The 18,827-nt window shown below is 33.4% G+C and overlaps 1 protein-coding gene across 3 annotated transcripts in view; it reads right to left on the bottom strand.

The window, feature by feature from the left end:
• The window catches only part of LOC126374071 (rap1 GTPase-activating protein 1), a 282,520-nt gene that overhangs the window by 124,759 nt on the left and 138,934 nt on the right, over window positions 1-18,827 (bottom strand). The gene's annotated exons all lie outside the window — the stretch shown is intronic.

Consider the following 18,827-nt stretch of genomic DNA (forward strand, 5'->3'; position numbering starts at 1 on the left):
ATTAAGTTGTCAAACTTTTGAAGATTGCTAACTTGTCTGAACCACGCGTCAATATCCGTAGGTGGTTCTAACTTTTGACGTACGGAAGAGTATAGTATCAGCTACTGTTTTTCGAATGATTTCCTACCTACCTGGTAGTGGGACGTATGTAGGCTGTTTATTTTATGTTACACAAGAAACATTGGACAACATGTATTTCAAAATAAAATTATATACTTACTGAAAATAACAACAATGTAGTAATATTGCAAAGTTCGACAACAAAAATAAATTGAATACTTATAAAAATAGCGATTCAAAGTGTAACCTTATTTTAGGTATTACCCACTGAATAAATTTAGGTACCTAGGTTTTTTTTAATAAATTACTTATAAAAAGAAGTGAAATAATATTAAAGTGTGTTATCTATTCAAATCTGAAAAGAAATGTATATAAAATAAATTATATACTATGTGTGTGGTCCCAAAGTACTATGCGAATAATGTGAAGTAGTAAATTAGCAGAACCGTTACTATAAACAAAATTTAATTCGAACCGTGGGACCAGATGTAATTGGTCTTCATGCAAATGGAACTACTAAATAAAATGCATACATTGTGCTTATTACAAAAGCATTTATAATGTTTCGTGCTATGTATGATCTGGAACTCAAAAAAATCTCAGAATCTCTATGCTAGCTGCTGAGAATTTTCTCTGCTTCACTTTTATCATATTATAGCGAGATATTGACTTTTATCACGTGACATTTCGTGAACTTTTGCTGATTCCATACATTTTTATTCGTTAAATTCGTTGTTGTTTGGATAAGCATTGCATAAAAACTCTCAGTAGTTCATCAATCCATACATCCTGGTTACTCTGTCACCTGTAGTTGGTCAATCTTTGTTTTACTGTGGTTTGTAATTTGAGGAACTGCATTGAGGTTGTGGTTGCTAATCATTGTTGACATAATTTTGTTCTCGTAATTTTTAGAATGTTATTTGTAATAGTATTGAGATATGTAGGTACTAATAAAATATTTTTCTTTACTTGAAACATATTTCTTATCACCTAATTATAATTATTAATAATTTTGTTTTTCTTCTGACCATCAGTTTTCATAATCTATAGAACACTAATTAACACTTTGATTTTACAATAATGTACTTTAGAGCAGTATAAAGAAATTCCGATTATCAAAGAAGGTCACTGCTGCTTTGTTGCAGAACATTTTGCAAGAGTACGTCAGTCAACACATAGGATTACAATTAACGTCTCAATCAAAATCAGATATGTCAGTCATTGTGAGCTTACACCTACACACATCACGTAAAGCAATAGAAAAAGTCTCGTACGTAATTATGGACAACGCTGCAACAAAAATACCTACTTACAATGCTAATGTGGGTTAAGCAAAATAAGGAACTTGGAAAATGACTAAGAACTTAGTAGTGACAATACTACTGGGGCATAGGCTAATGGTTCATTGTGTGATAATTGTATTACTTTAGCCAATGTGCTACTTAAGCCAAACCCCCTAAATAAAATATTTTAACTATCAGTAGGTAGTTACAGGGGAGTCTTGTAGTTAAAACGAAAAGAAATATTCAATGCATTCATACTAAAATAAAACAACTGAAATAACATATACTTTATATTACATACTTATCTAAATTATTTGGATTCAAAATAACTATTCCTGATTTATTACGTTTTACCAGACACCGATATTAAATATATCTGTGCTTACTTATCTTTTACCTAAAAGAAAATTGCTTTAGGCCTATCGAAAAGGATACTATTATTCGATAACCAAGTTCGGACACCGCCAATGAATCAAAGCATTAAATATAAATAATGTTGTCATGTATAGGTCGAGTGTGTGTAGGAGGAGCATTTTGTAATACGTTACCAATACTGGATACGTAACAAAACAAAAGGAATTCTAATACCTATTCCGAGAAATCCAATGTTAAAACCAATTTCTCTGTTTGATTTAGCCAATTCAAGTAGCGACTTGCCTGTATTTATAATGAAACAGCTACACATAGACAGCTATTCACAGGTCGATGTGATAACTCATTCATGAATTTTGTTAATTTTCGACGTGCATATACTTGATTAGGCATTTTAGAGTAATATCTGATTCGTGCTTTTATTTTTAGATAAATAAAGAAACTTCCTTTATTCCCATCGATATTCAAGCAGAAAATCCCTTTATGATGATGACAGAACTGTTCCATCACAAAAAGCCACAGGGTATCAATATCGACAGTCCACAATAAAAGGCAGATCAGTCCAGTAGATTTCAACGGCGATAAAAAGATTGAGAAACTAGTACAGTTATTATCGAACAACTAGATTGTTTTTACACTGTGCTATTGCAAAGATCTGTTAGAAAAGAATCGATCAATGACAACTCACGATAAGAATGAGCAGTAAGAAGCTTTTGACTAGACTCAGATTGTAACATAAGTAAATTAATAAGCGTAAAACAGGAACCCACAATTAGGTCTTGAATTTATTATGCACGAATGAATGAACAGAGATGAAAGAACATTTTGAAAGGAAACAATAAAATACCTTATTATCTTAGGACTGAAAATATCGGCGGAAGGAAATGAATAAGAAAAGAAAATTTTCCAAGAAAATGCCAGGGTGGGTGACGTTCACTTAAGGTATGAACTTACGCATTTATAATGTTTATCTAGATATCAATAGCGAAACAGTATTACAGAAATTATTTTTAGATCTCAGTCCCATATTTTAAAACTTTTAAACTGTATAAAAGAGCTCACGTCCCTCGCATTTATTTTCTAGTTACTTTAAATGTAAAAGTGATTAAAATCTTCACTGTACACTGAATTTCGTTGCATATTTCATAAGAACATTTTGTACTGGCGTTTTCAGTAAACATTTAAACTACAGACCCCCGTTGATGCAAATTTATCTAAAACAATTGCGCAAGTTTTTAATTAGTATTATTTAAGCTTTATTTAAGCGTAGTTTTAGTTCCCATAATTTAAATATGGGTAATTAAGGTAAAAGAATCAGCATTGAATGCGATAAATAAAGCGTTAAAAGTCTTTTGAACTGCCAAATCTTTCGATTTGATACAGTTAAAAAAAATGGCGACAAACTGAGAACCGTAGCTTTTAGTAATTCCATCAAAATTGTATAATCTCATTGAGCAAGTAACACTTACCAAAGATAAAAAAATATTGCTTCGTTAAAGCAGATCTTGAAATTAGTTTGGCAAACTACAAACAAGTCTGGGCGCATGATTCGATCAAAGCTACGTTTGATTTACAATTAATAAGTTTATAACTGTGAAATTGTCTAACGATTAATATAAGACTACCAACCATTATATCAGCCAGCGAATTACATTTATTTATTGCGTTTCACTGCTGCAATTATTCAACGGACGCCGCCTGCGCAGGTTTCAGTGATAATCGACGGTGTAGCGATAACTCAACTAGTTCTTGTTCTAGTATAATTTCCTACGCCTCCGGGATTAGGTTATTTAGAAAGCCCACGTAGGTTTAAATAGAAATTGTACTTTATGGATCCCTAGTGGCACTATTGTTTGAAACGCGACAGTGACAAGTGACCACAACTGGGTAGTACTTGTGAAAGTTTTTTCAGGCTTGGTAACAAGCAGGGTAAATATATAGACAAAACATGCACTAATTTTGATCAGCTAGTGGTAGTATTGATCTACCAGTAGCTTCAGATCTAAACACGACTACACTCGAACGAAAACATTCATTAGGGTGGTAAATGAGAACTTTATGAAACTTTTATTTAGCAAAAGCGCATTACAGCACTTAAGAAGACAAAGCCATTTTATTTGTCATCACTGAGAGATTTTATCGGCAATCAAATGATCTTAAACCCCGTTAACAGCAGTGTGTTATAAAATCTCAAACAAGAATTAGTGAGTTCACCAACCTTCCAAAATTTTACATGGTATAATCCACAGGGATCATTAAGCTAAACTGGAAACCCTAAAGGCATTTCCATTTGATAGTTGATGATACTCCAGAAAGTGAAATGTCACCCGCCGCACCATTATAATTATAGCAGTGGGTAGAAGTGCAGGGAAAGTGTTGGTGTTAAGTGCATAATTTTCACTCAGTACGAGCTTTAGAGCGAATTATGACTGACTTGAGTTACAGTAACTTTACCTGCTCTGCTATTTCTGTCGTGGAATAATGTATTCATAACGTGGTAATACCTTTTGTCTCCAATGTTGAGTGTCGCCGAGGATGATTCGCATGTAAATAATATTTATTAGTTGAAGGATTATAACCTCTCCCAACATCACAGGTGTGTCTACTGCGACGTACAGAGCTGTTTATGTTTGTAAGATATGTATTAGATGTTTCACTTATTAAAATTGACATAATAATATATTATTCTTTTCATTCCTAAACTTAAAGTTATACATCTTCAACTTTAATGTGATTAACATTAAACTTATAAAGGGTCATATATTATAAATAATTTATGACCCTTAAAAAGTTTATGAGTACTTAATTATTTTGAAAACAAAAGATTAATGTTCAACTTCATCCTATACAGAGTGTTAGCGACATCGTAACGAATACTTAGGGAGATGATTCAGACCGTGATTCTGAGTTAATATCAAGTGAAATTTTCCATCGCAAAAATCATGATATTTTTTTGTTCTTTAAAATTATTTTCAGTTCCATACTTTTATGACGGAAAAGTCCACTTGATATCAATTCAACATCATGGTCTGAATCATCCCTCACAAGTTTTCGTTACGATGTCACTAATACCCTATATTTTCCAATTATTTGTAATTAAAGTAAGTAGGTATATGATTATTTTTTTTTTTTTAGAAAAATACGCAATTAATAATTCAAGGAATATTAGACATACAATACATTATTAAAGGTCTAAGCTTGTAAAATAAATCTTGTATTAAAAATAGACTGACTACCTCAAGATTGTCTATTCAAACATTAGCTTAGAAACAATTCTTACTTTAGAACTTTCCAGGTGAGTACTAGATTTAGAATTGGATTTGAAAAGTCAACAGTAACCGTGAATCTTTAAATATTCATGTACAAAATTTACGTCATTAGTAGTTACTACAATGGAATATTCATTGGTTAGGTATGTCAAACAGCATATTGATGAAAAGACCCTTGTGGACAGCAACAACATAATCGAGTCCAGCATACAATATTTCATAACGAACGTAGGCTCAGAATTATTGTTATAAATTGTTTGTCAAACGTGTCAGTTCTGCGTGTTATTGATTAATTTATAATTCAAATGGGATATGTATAAGTACAAGGCTAACAGCTCCTACGCGACGACCATCGTACACTCGTAAATCTAGGACTAGTCTAGACTCAGTCCTGTCTGAATTCGATTTACAAATCCAAACTAACTGCCAAATAATCACTAGTGGGCAGTACTACAGATTAAAAGAATCGATAATACGTCAATCGAAATTTAAATGTCGCAATGGCAACTAGCCCGTATTGAAATCAAGTGCTTAAGAGCTATTCGAATCGAACAACAAATCAGCGGCCGAACACATAAATCAAAATTACTGGTAGCAATAACAAAGAGCATAAGTACCAAATGATGAAGAAACGTCAATTGTTGATGACTAGCTGATATTAAGCAAGTCGCAAGATACTGACATATTAAATATAATTGGACTTTAAGTAAAAGCTTACATCAGCAGACAAACAAAGCTGGTTTTAAATCCAGGCGACAGAAGCGGACTCAAATATACTTACACAGAAATCTGTTAAAAAAATTATGAGCATGGTTACTGAGCTCTTACGGGTGAAGTGTAAAATATGACTGTTGAAGGACGCACTTAACATTCAGTGTAACAGAGTCATCATGAATATATCAAGCCATAATTAAGCATTGAATGCTACACACGCTATCAAAATATTTATGTATTCTCGTACATAGAGAGCGTAGCCGTAGTAAAGCCAATTTTGATTCTCGTTACTGAATTAATATGGCGTGATACTGAAACGCTTGCCTAACAAGAAATTTGTTAATAATGAGTAATTTTCCTGGAAAGGGTGATGGGAGCAAGAAAATTGAATAAACGTTAGATAAACATTTCCCCAGTATACATTTGCGTTATAATTTTTAACATTAATAATTTCATACTTTAGCGTAAGGTATTACACAAAGTAGATGGCTTAACAAAAACAAATTAGTACTTACCTAGTACCTTAGTACCCTAGGATTCTACAAGTTGTAAAGTTATTGATAGAAACAAAATAAAAGCAATCAATATCAATTTAGTTCAAAGAATATCTGTATTTATAATAAATATTTTTTTCTTTCTTTCTTATTTATACAAGTTACCAAGACGAGAATTGAGTCAGAGATTATGAGGTATACTGATTCAGTCAAATAGCTACCTATCAAAATTCTGTTCTAGATAATTAGCCCATAAAAGATATTGCAAATCGTAAATTGTAATTTAGATAGAATAAAGTAAAAACTATCTAATCAGCCTGTATCACAGCAGGATCTGTACCAATTAATTTCATTTATTAGATTCCTTATACCATGTACGGGATAATCAATTTTATTCTCTTTATGGATGGAAAAAGATTCCTATTTATTGCGACACGTATTTCATATCTACTTAAAGAATTCTAGTGATTTGCATTGCATTACCATGTGGAGCAAAGATCTTGATGCGAAGTAGTCCTAATGCGGCAGCATGCTCATTCCTAATTAATAGTGAGATTTTAGCTGCTAAGAGTTAGTTTCAATCGACTAGATGTTATTTTTAATTATGAATGTTGTGTTTACTTGTAATTGGCTTGCACATTAGTACTGTTTCACTTTGTTTAATTTTGACTTAACTAAACGTTATAATGTGCATAGCTGTAAGTGATCTATTACATAAATAATTTAATAGCCATTTGGCTCTTGTGTAATTTTAAGTCAGACGTAAGCGCATTTTTAAACTCTAATAATTAGGACTTTGGTGCCGATATCCTCTAAAGTTCAAACATAACAACTTTCATCAATTTTTATTCACTCTTTTCAAAGCTCCGAAAGTATCGCAATATTCTTTCAAAAATAAATCAGGAAAATTCCGATGTACGGAAAACTTTCGAGGTTGACAAGATTAGACGTTTGTCTTTCAACTAATCCAAGTTTTTAATGAACTCACTTATCTCTACTTTATCCGCTTTCTTAAAAGTTTCATCCTTAAACTTGTTTAGGACTATAGACGTTTGTTTGCCAATGTATACAGTTTACTATACGTCAAGAATAATTCGTACTTCATCAGGGATTTCAACTTCAATTATGTTACGAACAAAATGGGAGTATATTCCGTGTAGGCGCCAACACAGTTATTGGATCTTTCAAGCCACCTAAAGGTCTATGTATTAGGACATCTATCCGCTGGCTTAATATCATTAGTCATCTATTTCTGCCCGGCAACTTCACCTACGCATGTTCTTACTTTAAAATCTTTTGCAAACATTCTTAGAACCAAAATATTTACTCGAACAGCGACACCGGCCTTATTAATGCCTTAATGGGCCAGGTAATAGCTTCGGCACATGCGGTGGACATTATTCAGTTGGGCACTTCGTACAGTGCCATAAAATACGCTTTTGTTCACCATCCTTTGGGTATTACAAGCATTTTTACATTTTATTCATACTGACCATACATACAACGTTAAGAATGTTTTATTTCATTCACAAGTATTAATTCGTGCTCACTATTAAACTCATATTCTATTGACATAAAAGCTACAACAGGTGATTTTAAATAAATTTTAAAAATCCTTTTATTATTTATCTATAAATAAAAAAGTGATAGTTGAAATCGTCTGTCATGTACATATTTTCGTACAGAAAATACCGTCTCAGCCTAAAACAAAAGACGAAACATCACAAGATTATAAAAACTATGTTTCGCTGCAACCAAGGTAAATGTTTAGTGGTTAGACCACCAGTTTATAGCATCGTGTAGGACTATAATAATCGTCATGAATGATTAGACAACAGCAATTATATGTAAATTTCATTCGAACATACGGAACCGTGGCGCCTACGGACCGGTTTCATTTAAAATAGGGTACTGTGCCAAAAATGACTGATAGTAATATGATGGTTTGAAAAGATAAAAATGCTTCCTGCTTAGATAAATCGTATACAGCCCATATGTAGAAGTGTCAATGCAGTTCTACACCTAATAAATTTTATACATAATAAAGAAGTTCTTTGTTTATCAAAGGAACAACGAAACAGAAACGTCTGTCAATGTTAAACACATTCAATTCAAATATTTCATAAAGCATACTTTTGTAATTTGTTTTTTCTCTATTTTGCACATAATTTATTTATCAGGTATGTTTTTTCATTTCATGTCTCCAAGCAAGTGTGCTACTCAGTATTTTTTCGGTGGAACTAATTTGGAATAAATAAGCAATCAACTGCATTAATAAACAGAATTTCGTAGCAACAATAAATTCTCAGAATCTTCCACGCGAGAATACTCGACAATGACTTCTGCTGAAATTTCATCGACCGGCAAGATCTAAATTTAATTTAATGCTTATTTATTTATTCTACAGAGTTCGTCGGTGGTCCGTGAAATTCCATTTCCGATGATCCAAACATTTCCAAACCTTATTTGTAAACATTATCGACTCGCCATAAATAAAATCGATGCGTAAATCGATTAGGGCTTATCGATTTATCGGTGACCGATGACTCACATAAGGCAAGCGTAGGCTTAACTGTGAAATTGCTAAAGCTGCTTTACCTAACGTCTGGAACTAATCACTTTATTTTACTTTAGAATAACGGCTCCGGGGTCTAGTGGGTGAGCACAGGGCTCACAATTCGGAGGTTTCAGGGATGAATTCCGGTGGGGATATATCACAGAAAATTCCTAGTTGTGATCTCTAGTTTGATTAGGACATCGCTGGGTATCACCCGATTGTCCGAAATTAAGATGATCTGTCCTTACTTAAATAAGTATACAGTAGTTACATGAGCCATGTCAGGGGCCTTTGACAGCTCAATAGTGACACTAGGTTTGATGAGGCCAGTCATTAGTCTCACAACTTATAGGAGAGACGAGACTATAGAATGCTAGATTTTACGGAGCTCTAAAGAAAAAATTCACAAACATAAACTTTCAAATATTTCATAAAGTGTCAATATCCTGTCTGGGACAATAAAAGTACAAAATATAATGCTGTTTATCATTTCGGGCGGGTGAAAAAGTCACCTAAATCCACTTAGGTTTTAGGAGTAATTTTACTGTACGCTATTAATATTTTCATGGGATTTCTGGTTACGCCAGTGTATTGGCAAGGGACACTTTTTCGGTTTTCATAGGCTTCAAAATTTTTTCAAGCTTTTCAATTTACAATTAACAAAAAAAAACTTAAACATCATTTAAATACTGTTTCCCAAGATACAGGTTCATCTAAGTTTCAGAGACAGGGTTTCAACGTATACTTTAAAAAACTTATTTTATCAAACGTTATTATTATTATCAACGCATCCTTTATCGTGATAAGATTACGTGTAAACTTATGCCCAAAATAGCGAGTTCAAATCAGCATCGACATTGAAGTTCAAGATACATCCAACATAATAGTTTATTGAACGAATTTGCGGCTACATAAACCAGTAGTCGTAAATTACGTAACAATGTTCCATCAAGATGTTATCTGCAAGGAAAGCTATTCAAATTCACATTTTGAAACAAAGCCACTGCCATTGTAGCCGCTAAAGGAAAGGTGGGTAGGAATACCTCACGTGCCAAAACCTGGCTGCTTAAAGAGACAATAGTTGAAGTATTCCTTACATTGAAGCTGGCATACATAGCCCAATATGCTTAGACTATGCATCAAAGTGTAGTATTTTGAGTTGCAACGTTTTAATGTCGCGTAACATTGACTGATAGGTTTTATTAAGCACGGTAATGAAATCTAAAAATTACGTAAAAGACCTGCAAAAAAGAAACCGTCAAGTGTCTATTAAAAAATATTACACAAAATCGTTAAAACAATTCATTGCAAGTTGGTCTGCAATTTATTTCGGCCCTGCACGAATCCTGAAAATCTGTATGTATTAAGTACCTTCTGTAAAAAACCAGACCTGTCAATTAGGTCTGTAGATTAGGTGAAAAAAAAAACGGGTTAACGCTATGATGATAAAGTATGTGTATTATTTTGCAAAAGTGGGTAAAGAATCAGGATAGACAAATTAATTTTATTTGTAGACATGGTTAGACAAGGTCAATAAAATGACGAACAGCGGTCGTATTACGAGATTAGACTGAATTACCCAAAGTGTCATAAACTCGCAATTGAATTAGTTTATTTGGCCATTCAGAAATGGCTGAGAGAATACATAAGATCGTATTCAACTGTGCTCTTGACCTAGTGATTAAGGGATTTTCCAGTGAGCAGTTTTGAAAGGGCATTTAGGTTTATCAAAGTAGTCTACTTAGGATGTACTAAGTTCATATCTACAGTAAAAGAAACAAAACCTCTTGTGTGATGAAGATGCGCATGTGTAGTGAATATAATATTAAAACATGATACAGTTTGATATAAAATCGTGCTGTCTTTAGTAAAAGCAGCTGCTAAATACATTTATATTAAGAGAAGAGTTATATCACAGTATTTTATACCATCTACATTTGCTGTCTATTAGCTTTTTGCCTGCGACTTCGTCCAAGTATAGACAGTAGTGTGTTGTTCATATTAACTGTCATCCCCTTGTTTAACCCTTTCCGGAATTAATTTCCAAACATCCTTTGTTAGTCATCACTTGTGTCACTTAAGGAACCTGTGAGCAAAATTTCATACTTCTAAATCCAGTGGTTTTAGCTGTATATTGATAGATCAGGTAACCAGTCATTCTTTTATAAATTCAGATTCAAGCAACTCCTGTTATATTTAAATGTCAAACTACTGCGCGAAAATACTTTCTTTTAAAGCTATCAGTTAAGCTTTTACCAGTAAGCTTATATCTTAAGCTCCCTTTATTAAGAAATCATGATCTCCATTCACCTAATCTATGGTAAAATAACCATAAACTTTCATGAAAATATCAGTAGTACCGCGACCGCAGTCTATTGCGCCTACGTGTCCTACTAAAGTAAGCAACCACATTATACTCTTATCTTTATCTATTGTGTTCTGTTTCGTAAACATAAATATTCGTATGCCCACTCGAATGTTTACCTAACAGGTCAAAAAGTTTTGCTCTGATTATAATTTAGCTCTGATATAACTTCATTTTAAAGTTCATTCTAGATTCTAGCGAGCTGAACATATCTCCCTATCCATCCATAGGGAAGGCCCGTGCCCCAGCAGTGGGGACGTTAATGGGCTGATGATGATGAACATATTTAAAAGGTTACCTAAATGTATTAATGATGTTGAATTAACCCGTGACAAAATTGCTTTACCTAGATAATTTCAATTTCGCCTCGGCAACCAAAGTCTACAACAAAATAAACACTATATAATTTTCATCACTCCCCCAAGTCTGCTAGACTAACACGAGGGCAGACAAATCCCAGTAAATTACGAACATGTTATTTGGCCCATAAAACGGTAATACAAACCAATAGCTGGTCATCGCAGTTTATTAGATGTAAATATTGTCATTAAACGATTCTTCATTATAAGTGCTCAAGCCCTTCCCACGATCCTCGGGAAGTTTTTGTACGACTCTTGAGGTTATAAAATGGCTTTTGCTATAATTACGTACACGTTTTACGCGATCTAAGCTTGTTAATTTCATGCAAGTATCAAGATTTTACACGTTGCTGTTCTAATTGTTTGAAATAAAATGTTATTTATAGCTTTAATTCAATATTACAGAAAATTTTGATTTTAAGGTTGCGCTGTAATGTAATCGTAAAAGTTCTTATTTTTAGTACCTACCTACTGGACAGACATATATTATTCGGCACAAAAAATCATTTAGTTTTGCTCTGAGATAGGTAATATCTATTACAGCGCAGATACACTTTTCAAAAATGATATCATTATATTAAAATTCTTACGTCAATTAACATAATATAACATATACGTCCCACTGCTGGGCACAGGCCTCCCCTCAATCAACCGGTCAACTAACACCTGAACTCAAAATTCTACACACTTGGCTACCGTCACAATTGCTTCCTAAACATTCATGGACTTGACATGTATCAACATTGCGTTTTATGACGCGGCCCACGCTATTCCTATACAATGAGAAGGTGGGTTTCTTCCTGGGTCGTCTGGTCAGGTGGGCAGGCGCGATCCGTGATGGATACGGCAACTACGCATTACCAAGACGCTCGAGATTATGGGCTAAACGTTTCTATGGCTTTAATGATTCTAGACGTTGTAATGGATGGATACTATGTTGAACATACTCGGCTCTATAAAACTGCTAAATTGTAAGGAAACGTTGAAAGGTAAATTAGAGATGCTAGGAGATGAATTGAAGATGTTTCTTATACCACGAAAGATAGTATCATAGATACTACTAGTACTAATATTTACGAAGATTTCAATTTATATAAGTAGCAATAAATTAATGAAAGATGCGAAGAATGTGTAAAAGTGTAAATGAGAAAGTGTTTAACCCTAATTTCTGCTTTAATATGAAAAACTTAGGTACAGGAAAGAAATTAGACTCTGTCTTTATACAGTAGAAATTATTGCATAACTAATTATATACACATATTTTAAGTAATACATTATTATTTATTGTTCGGAAACGCGACACTATGATTCGCGTTGACCTTTCCGTTTCGATAAGATAATAGGAACATTACAAAATAACACCTATACTGACATATAAAATATGAGAAAGGAAATCAAAGAATATTTTCTTGTAAACACAAGACATTTAAATTATGACGAACAATCAATTTTATTTATTGTGTAAAAAATGAGAGGTGTTCCTATTATCTTTGACGCGAGAAATATATTGATCATAAGAGATAATAAAGTATAAGTAAGTAATACTTAAATAGTTCTGAATTAAAATTGTAATGTACGATAAGTAAAGTCCAATCAGTTTCTTGCAAAGTAATAAATTAACTGGTTGCACTTAAGACTAAATTTTATAATTATGACAACTAATGGTTCATAATTTCACTACTGTTTACAAATAATTCGCTGGCTTAGTGATAGCACTTTTTCTCTTCGATTGTACACGATAAATGATGAAAAATGTAAAATTAACAATTAAATAATATGATGATTGCGGAGGGACATTAAGAAAATATAAGCACTGCACAAAAAGCCGGAACAAAGTAGAAAACAAAGAAAGTTACAATTAATAGCTTGTTTACAATCGATCATCATTGTTAAAATGCAAAACGATTAATGGCTGCCGCAGCATTTATTCAATAAAATGCGGAAGTTTCTTTTGTACGGATTAAATTAATCGATAAACCGTGTATAATAGCAATGGTCATACAATACCACCATTCGAATCTACCCACCCATGAACTTACCGCAAAACACCTGGAGCCTGGACCGTCTAAATAATGTCAACAGAATCTAACATGATTATTTACGATTAACTGATTCGAATGCGATCAACTTTTTATCGATTTCATCCGATTATTTACCGTTAAAAAGCACCGTAAGCCGGAGGAATTCCGGTTTATCAAAAATCTAAATCATTATCTGTGGTACAGACGCATCATTCTTATCAACTGGCACAATGGTAGTTCTTGCTACTTTTTGCCGGTTATTACCATGACATCTGCACAAAAACTGATAAATTTGCTTCAAATTGGTTACAATTTTATTAGCCAGTCGCGCATTCAGTTCATTTGAACTATTTAAATCACAAATTACTTGATTACAGATTTAAATCTGATTGAATAAAAATCTTAAAGCAATGAGATAATAATTCTCTTGTGAACGTGAATGCAGTACTTGCTTGATAATTGCATATTCTTAATACAAATACAGTGATTCTTATGACTATTGTCGGATTATTTTAATTCTGCTACATTAACGTCCACATTGCCTGGTGATACTAAATTATTGTCTATTTACTTTTTGATGTGTATTAACATATTATTGTTTGGTTAGGTATTCTAATAGACGGTTTGTCCCATAAACGAGAGGTTAGCAAGGGCATGGCGCATCGAGTCCATCTGACGGTAAGGGGCCCTCGCCTCACTCAACAATGACCGCATTCACAGCAAATAGCGGATAACTCATAAAATATTCATAATTTTGGACAATGAGATCAAGCGAATCAATACAATGCGTTAATAACAATGCGATAAGTATTGTTCGTAGCTATAACCCCCGAATGAATACGTTAGATATGGTGCGTCCTCTAATATTATTAACGTGATTTTATTCATAAATTATTTTTGGTAACTCTAGTGCAATCGAAATAAATAGTGCCCCTTCACCTTATACATATATATCTCTCCTATCGCGCGTTAAATAAGACCTAAAATTTTACGCTAATCTCCTTGATAATACCAGATGATGTAATATTGTGAAATTGAGTATAAAATTAAGTTGGATGTATTTAACTTGGATAAAAAATATAATTGGTGTGCGATTAATTAGAAACTGGTCAATCACCAGTGTAGATTAGAGCGCTGTTCTTTACGTGAGTCGTTTTTAAGTAACGTCCAGTATTGAGTCTTTAAATTCTTCAATATTTCTTCAAGACGAAAATCAATGTTCGAATAGACATACATTGTGACAGAGATGTTTTATAAAATATAAAGGGACCAAGGCCAAGAAACTAGCTAGTATTTGAAACATAAAGACTTATTACATTATTTATGTCCCTACTCTTTCAGCTTATTTGTAAGTTATAAATGTTATATTGTATTATTTTGCCGTTGTGTATTAAGATTGTATCACAATGCTCCAATAAAAACACATTGGATTTAAACAAAGCGATGTTTTGCCAAACGAAACACTTGTATTTGATATTCGATATCATGAAATACTGGGAATAAAAAATATAAAATCTAAGATAAGACGTGATATGACAGGTCAATAGATACAGTCTGAAGTGGCTTTAGCTTTTGTTTAAGGTGTTCTATATCTAACTATCTTAAGTTCGACTGAGGATAATCCGAATACTAAACTCGCTCGCACGAATAAACCAAAAGAGTTGGATAACTTCGAGCAATAAATCAATTAAATTGTAGGCAAGTCAACACCTATTAGATAGGCATGATAAACATTTTCAACATTTAAAAGTCGCTTCCAGCGATGAAAACCTATAAAAGATGTAAAAGATTTACTATCAGCCTAATTTCGACCAGGTGTATCACTTAATCACCTTGAAATAGGGGCAATAATTTTGTCGGGTATTTTAGCCGATGGCCATGCTTTATTTGGAAATTAAATACCATTTCTGCAACGTAATTTCAGATAAAACATGCTCGAAGTAGATTTTCTAATTTATAGCCTTAAGCCGAAATAAACATTTCGTTTACACACAAAATATTCGCGCCAATATTTCTGGAGTGACTGACCCCTTAGATTATTAGAGGCAAACCAAGTATACATTGAGTGACAAGCCGGTATAGATCCCCCTACCAAATAAAATTGGCCGTAAAACTCATAAACCTACCCTTTGTATGGATTTTACTGCTTAGCTAATAAATAAACTTATCCCGATGCGGGAGAACGATTGGGAAACGAATAAAATCTTAACAAAGGCAAAAATAAAAATAGACTTACAAATTCCGTATGCTATGTACTTACTTATGTTTTCGTTTTTGCATTTTGTTTTCATACTGAATTTTAGCTTACACTTAGTTACTTTGTTTTTTGTATAAGGTAAATAATTACGTAACCCATCGTACACCCCTTATTGTATTAACACTCGTGATTACAAATAAGCTCTAATTAAAATTCAAAGCAACTCCCTTTTGGTAGGTACTTAATCAAACCCTGCTTTAGTATTAGCAAATCATATAGATTTATTATTTTTCATTGTTCTAATACTGAACCCTAAATCTGCGGCGGGTTCAATAATAACTATATTACTTACTATCAACGGGTACGCGTGCGCAAAACTACTATATTTATTGCTTCGAATTTCAAATAATAAGCTCCGAATTGCACAATTGGTGGATGCAGAGCACAACCTACGATTATCGAGTGCTGTGATTGAAACCAATGACAGATGGGGATTACAATACACCATGGAATGTTCCATTGTTAGGCCAATTCCGATCGATGGCAGTTTTAGGGGCAATTCTGCGTATTCACGCTGAGAACGATCGATTTTATATTTCATCCGATAATGATAACAGCCGAGGATTATCTGTCAATAGATTCATATGTCGTGAATAATTGGTTGTTCAAATATCCTAAATAGACGCTACACTTTGGCCGTGTTGGCATAGGGAACGAAGAAACAAACAAACGTTATGTTAGTAAACAAAAGACAATTCAATACAGAGATGCCAATATTATATTTTGATTGAGCATCTTCAAATATTCAAAGTTTCTGGCGGATGACTAATAAACCGTTTTGTTTACTATCGGATGGGAATTATAGAAGCGGTGTAGAAACTAGAAAGTATAGATATCTGGTCTCAAGGTGAAAACGGTGTGAATAACGTGCGATTATACTTACTACAGAGCGTAATCGCGTGCTATTTTAAATCACGTGGAAAAAGATGACAAGATAGCATGCTAATTGGAGGAAAAAAAATATCAGCAGATTACTGTGTTTCAGAAAGAAAATTGTTGTAAGTATGTAAATAAAGGAATGACCCTCGATAGCAAATTAACACTTATCAATAAGAATAAATACAAATACAAACATAATACTGGGAATTCAAGATGTGTATCGAAATGACAAGTTCAAAAAAAGTTCCAAAAACTACATTTGGTGCTTATAGCACATAATGTTTTATAATGATGAAATCAGAGTTGAGTATCACCGAAAAAGCAAAATCATGATCTATTATAGTTATTAGTTATTTCACAAATTCCAAGTCACGTAGCGCGTGATAACTTTCCCTCAAATTCAATGGTCACGGTCACCGTGACGCATATTTATCCAACGATAGTAAAGATACAGAAACCGGTTAACATGCAAATAATTAACACTTAGTAAGTTGCTTCATTAATTTGTACGCAAAATAGTCAATGAGAAAGGGGAAACTAACTATAGGAGAAATTGTGCAAGAAACACTGATCAGAATGTAAGTATCTACAGTTACAAGTATTCGAGATTAAGTGGGAGTTATTAAGTTGGTTACTATACCAGTACCGGCTGAACAACTTTATCCTGATGTAAGTCGGATTACATAAAAATCTAAAATGGACGTAGTAGGAAGATGTAATCGACTGCAAAGAAAAAAGTCTCGTTATAACGCGTGAATGAATCGTTTGCGGTAAAACTGTTCAAGGAAAGTTGTTCATTCGACACAGATTTAGCGGGAGACAGAGTTCATAATCATAATGTCCGCGGTCTAACGACGCGAGTTTCTAACCGCAGCAGTAAACTGCGACAAATAGTTGAAACTACGTCAATTTGCAACGATGGTGAAAATAAGACGTTAACTAAGACTCGTATAAGAAAATTACATATGACATTATTTGTTTCACTATTAGAAATGGTTATCAAACGATACGATACGTTATAGTTATATCACCTTACTAGACAATATTACAATCATTGGCTAATTTAAATCAAGTGGTTGCAAGTAAAGGTAAGCAAGCTATTCATGTTAATTAGTGACAATTCCGCAAAGTGGGACGGGCACTTTCATGCGCAGAGGTGCCTGTCCCGGGCGTGCAATGGAATAAGATACAGCTCATTAACGAGTGTGACCCAATTCGCAACAATTTTCTATAGCATAGTTTATAATTCCAAACCGGATTTGACTCCCATATTCCAGATACGAACTTATACGACCGTAAGTCAAGAATTCAAGAATGTTGTCAAACGGATCAATTTTTGAACGCAAACACGAGTTCCTGGATTATTGTACTAAGAGAGAAAAAGGAGTGACTACCTACCACAAGTAAGATCAGAAACAACCCACGCAAGAACAATCTTGTTAGAAATTATTATTATTATTTGTTTGTTATCTATAATATAAAAATGAATCGCAAAATGTGTTGGTAAGCGCATAACTCAACAACGCCTGGACCAATTTGGCCAAATCTTTTTTTAAAATGTTCGTTGAAGTTCAGGGATGGTTTTTACAGCGAAAAATTAGAATTATTGCTGGAAAAACCCTAAAAATAGCCCTTTTCTTTTTCCCATACAAATGAACGTAGTCAATTTGAGCTTTATTGCTATGGTATAAAGTTCATATTAAATTACAAGCACTCACTGTTGAGTAAGATATTGAAATAGATAATCGTTGGATTGTTCCATATTCACCCATTTTATCAAAGACATTCAAAGCACACATCAACGTTGAATCTTGCCATTCAGTGAAATCTATTAAATACATTTGCAAATATGTAACCAAAGGGAGTGATATGGCTGTGATTGGAATTGGTGCAGAGAATTCCAATGATGAAGTTACCCAATACCAAATGGGCCGTTATGTCAGTAGTAATGAACCAGTTTGGCGAATATTTTCTTTTCCTATTCATGAGAGACACCCTTCTGTTGTTCACTTAGCTGTGCATTTAGAAAATGGACAAAGAGTGTATTTTACAGCACAGAACGCAGTACAAAGAGCTGCTCAGCCACGATCTACTACATTAACCAGTTTTTTTGAGACATGCCAAAACGATGATTTCGCACAAACATAGCTATATTCTGAAATGCTAAAATATTATACCTGGAATCAATCCTCAAGGA

The sequence above is a fragment of the Pectinophora gossypiella genome, chromosome 16, assembly GCF_024362695.1.
Source record: "Pectinophora gossypiella chromosome 16, ilPecGoss1.1, whole genome shotgun sequence".
NCBI classification, from domain to species: Eukaryota; Metazoa; Arthropoda; class Insecta; order Lepidoptera; family Gelechiidae; genus Pectinophora; species Pectinophora gossypiella.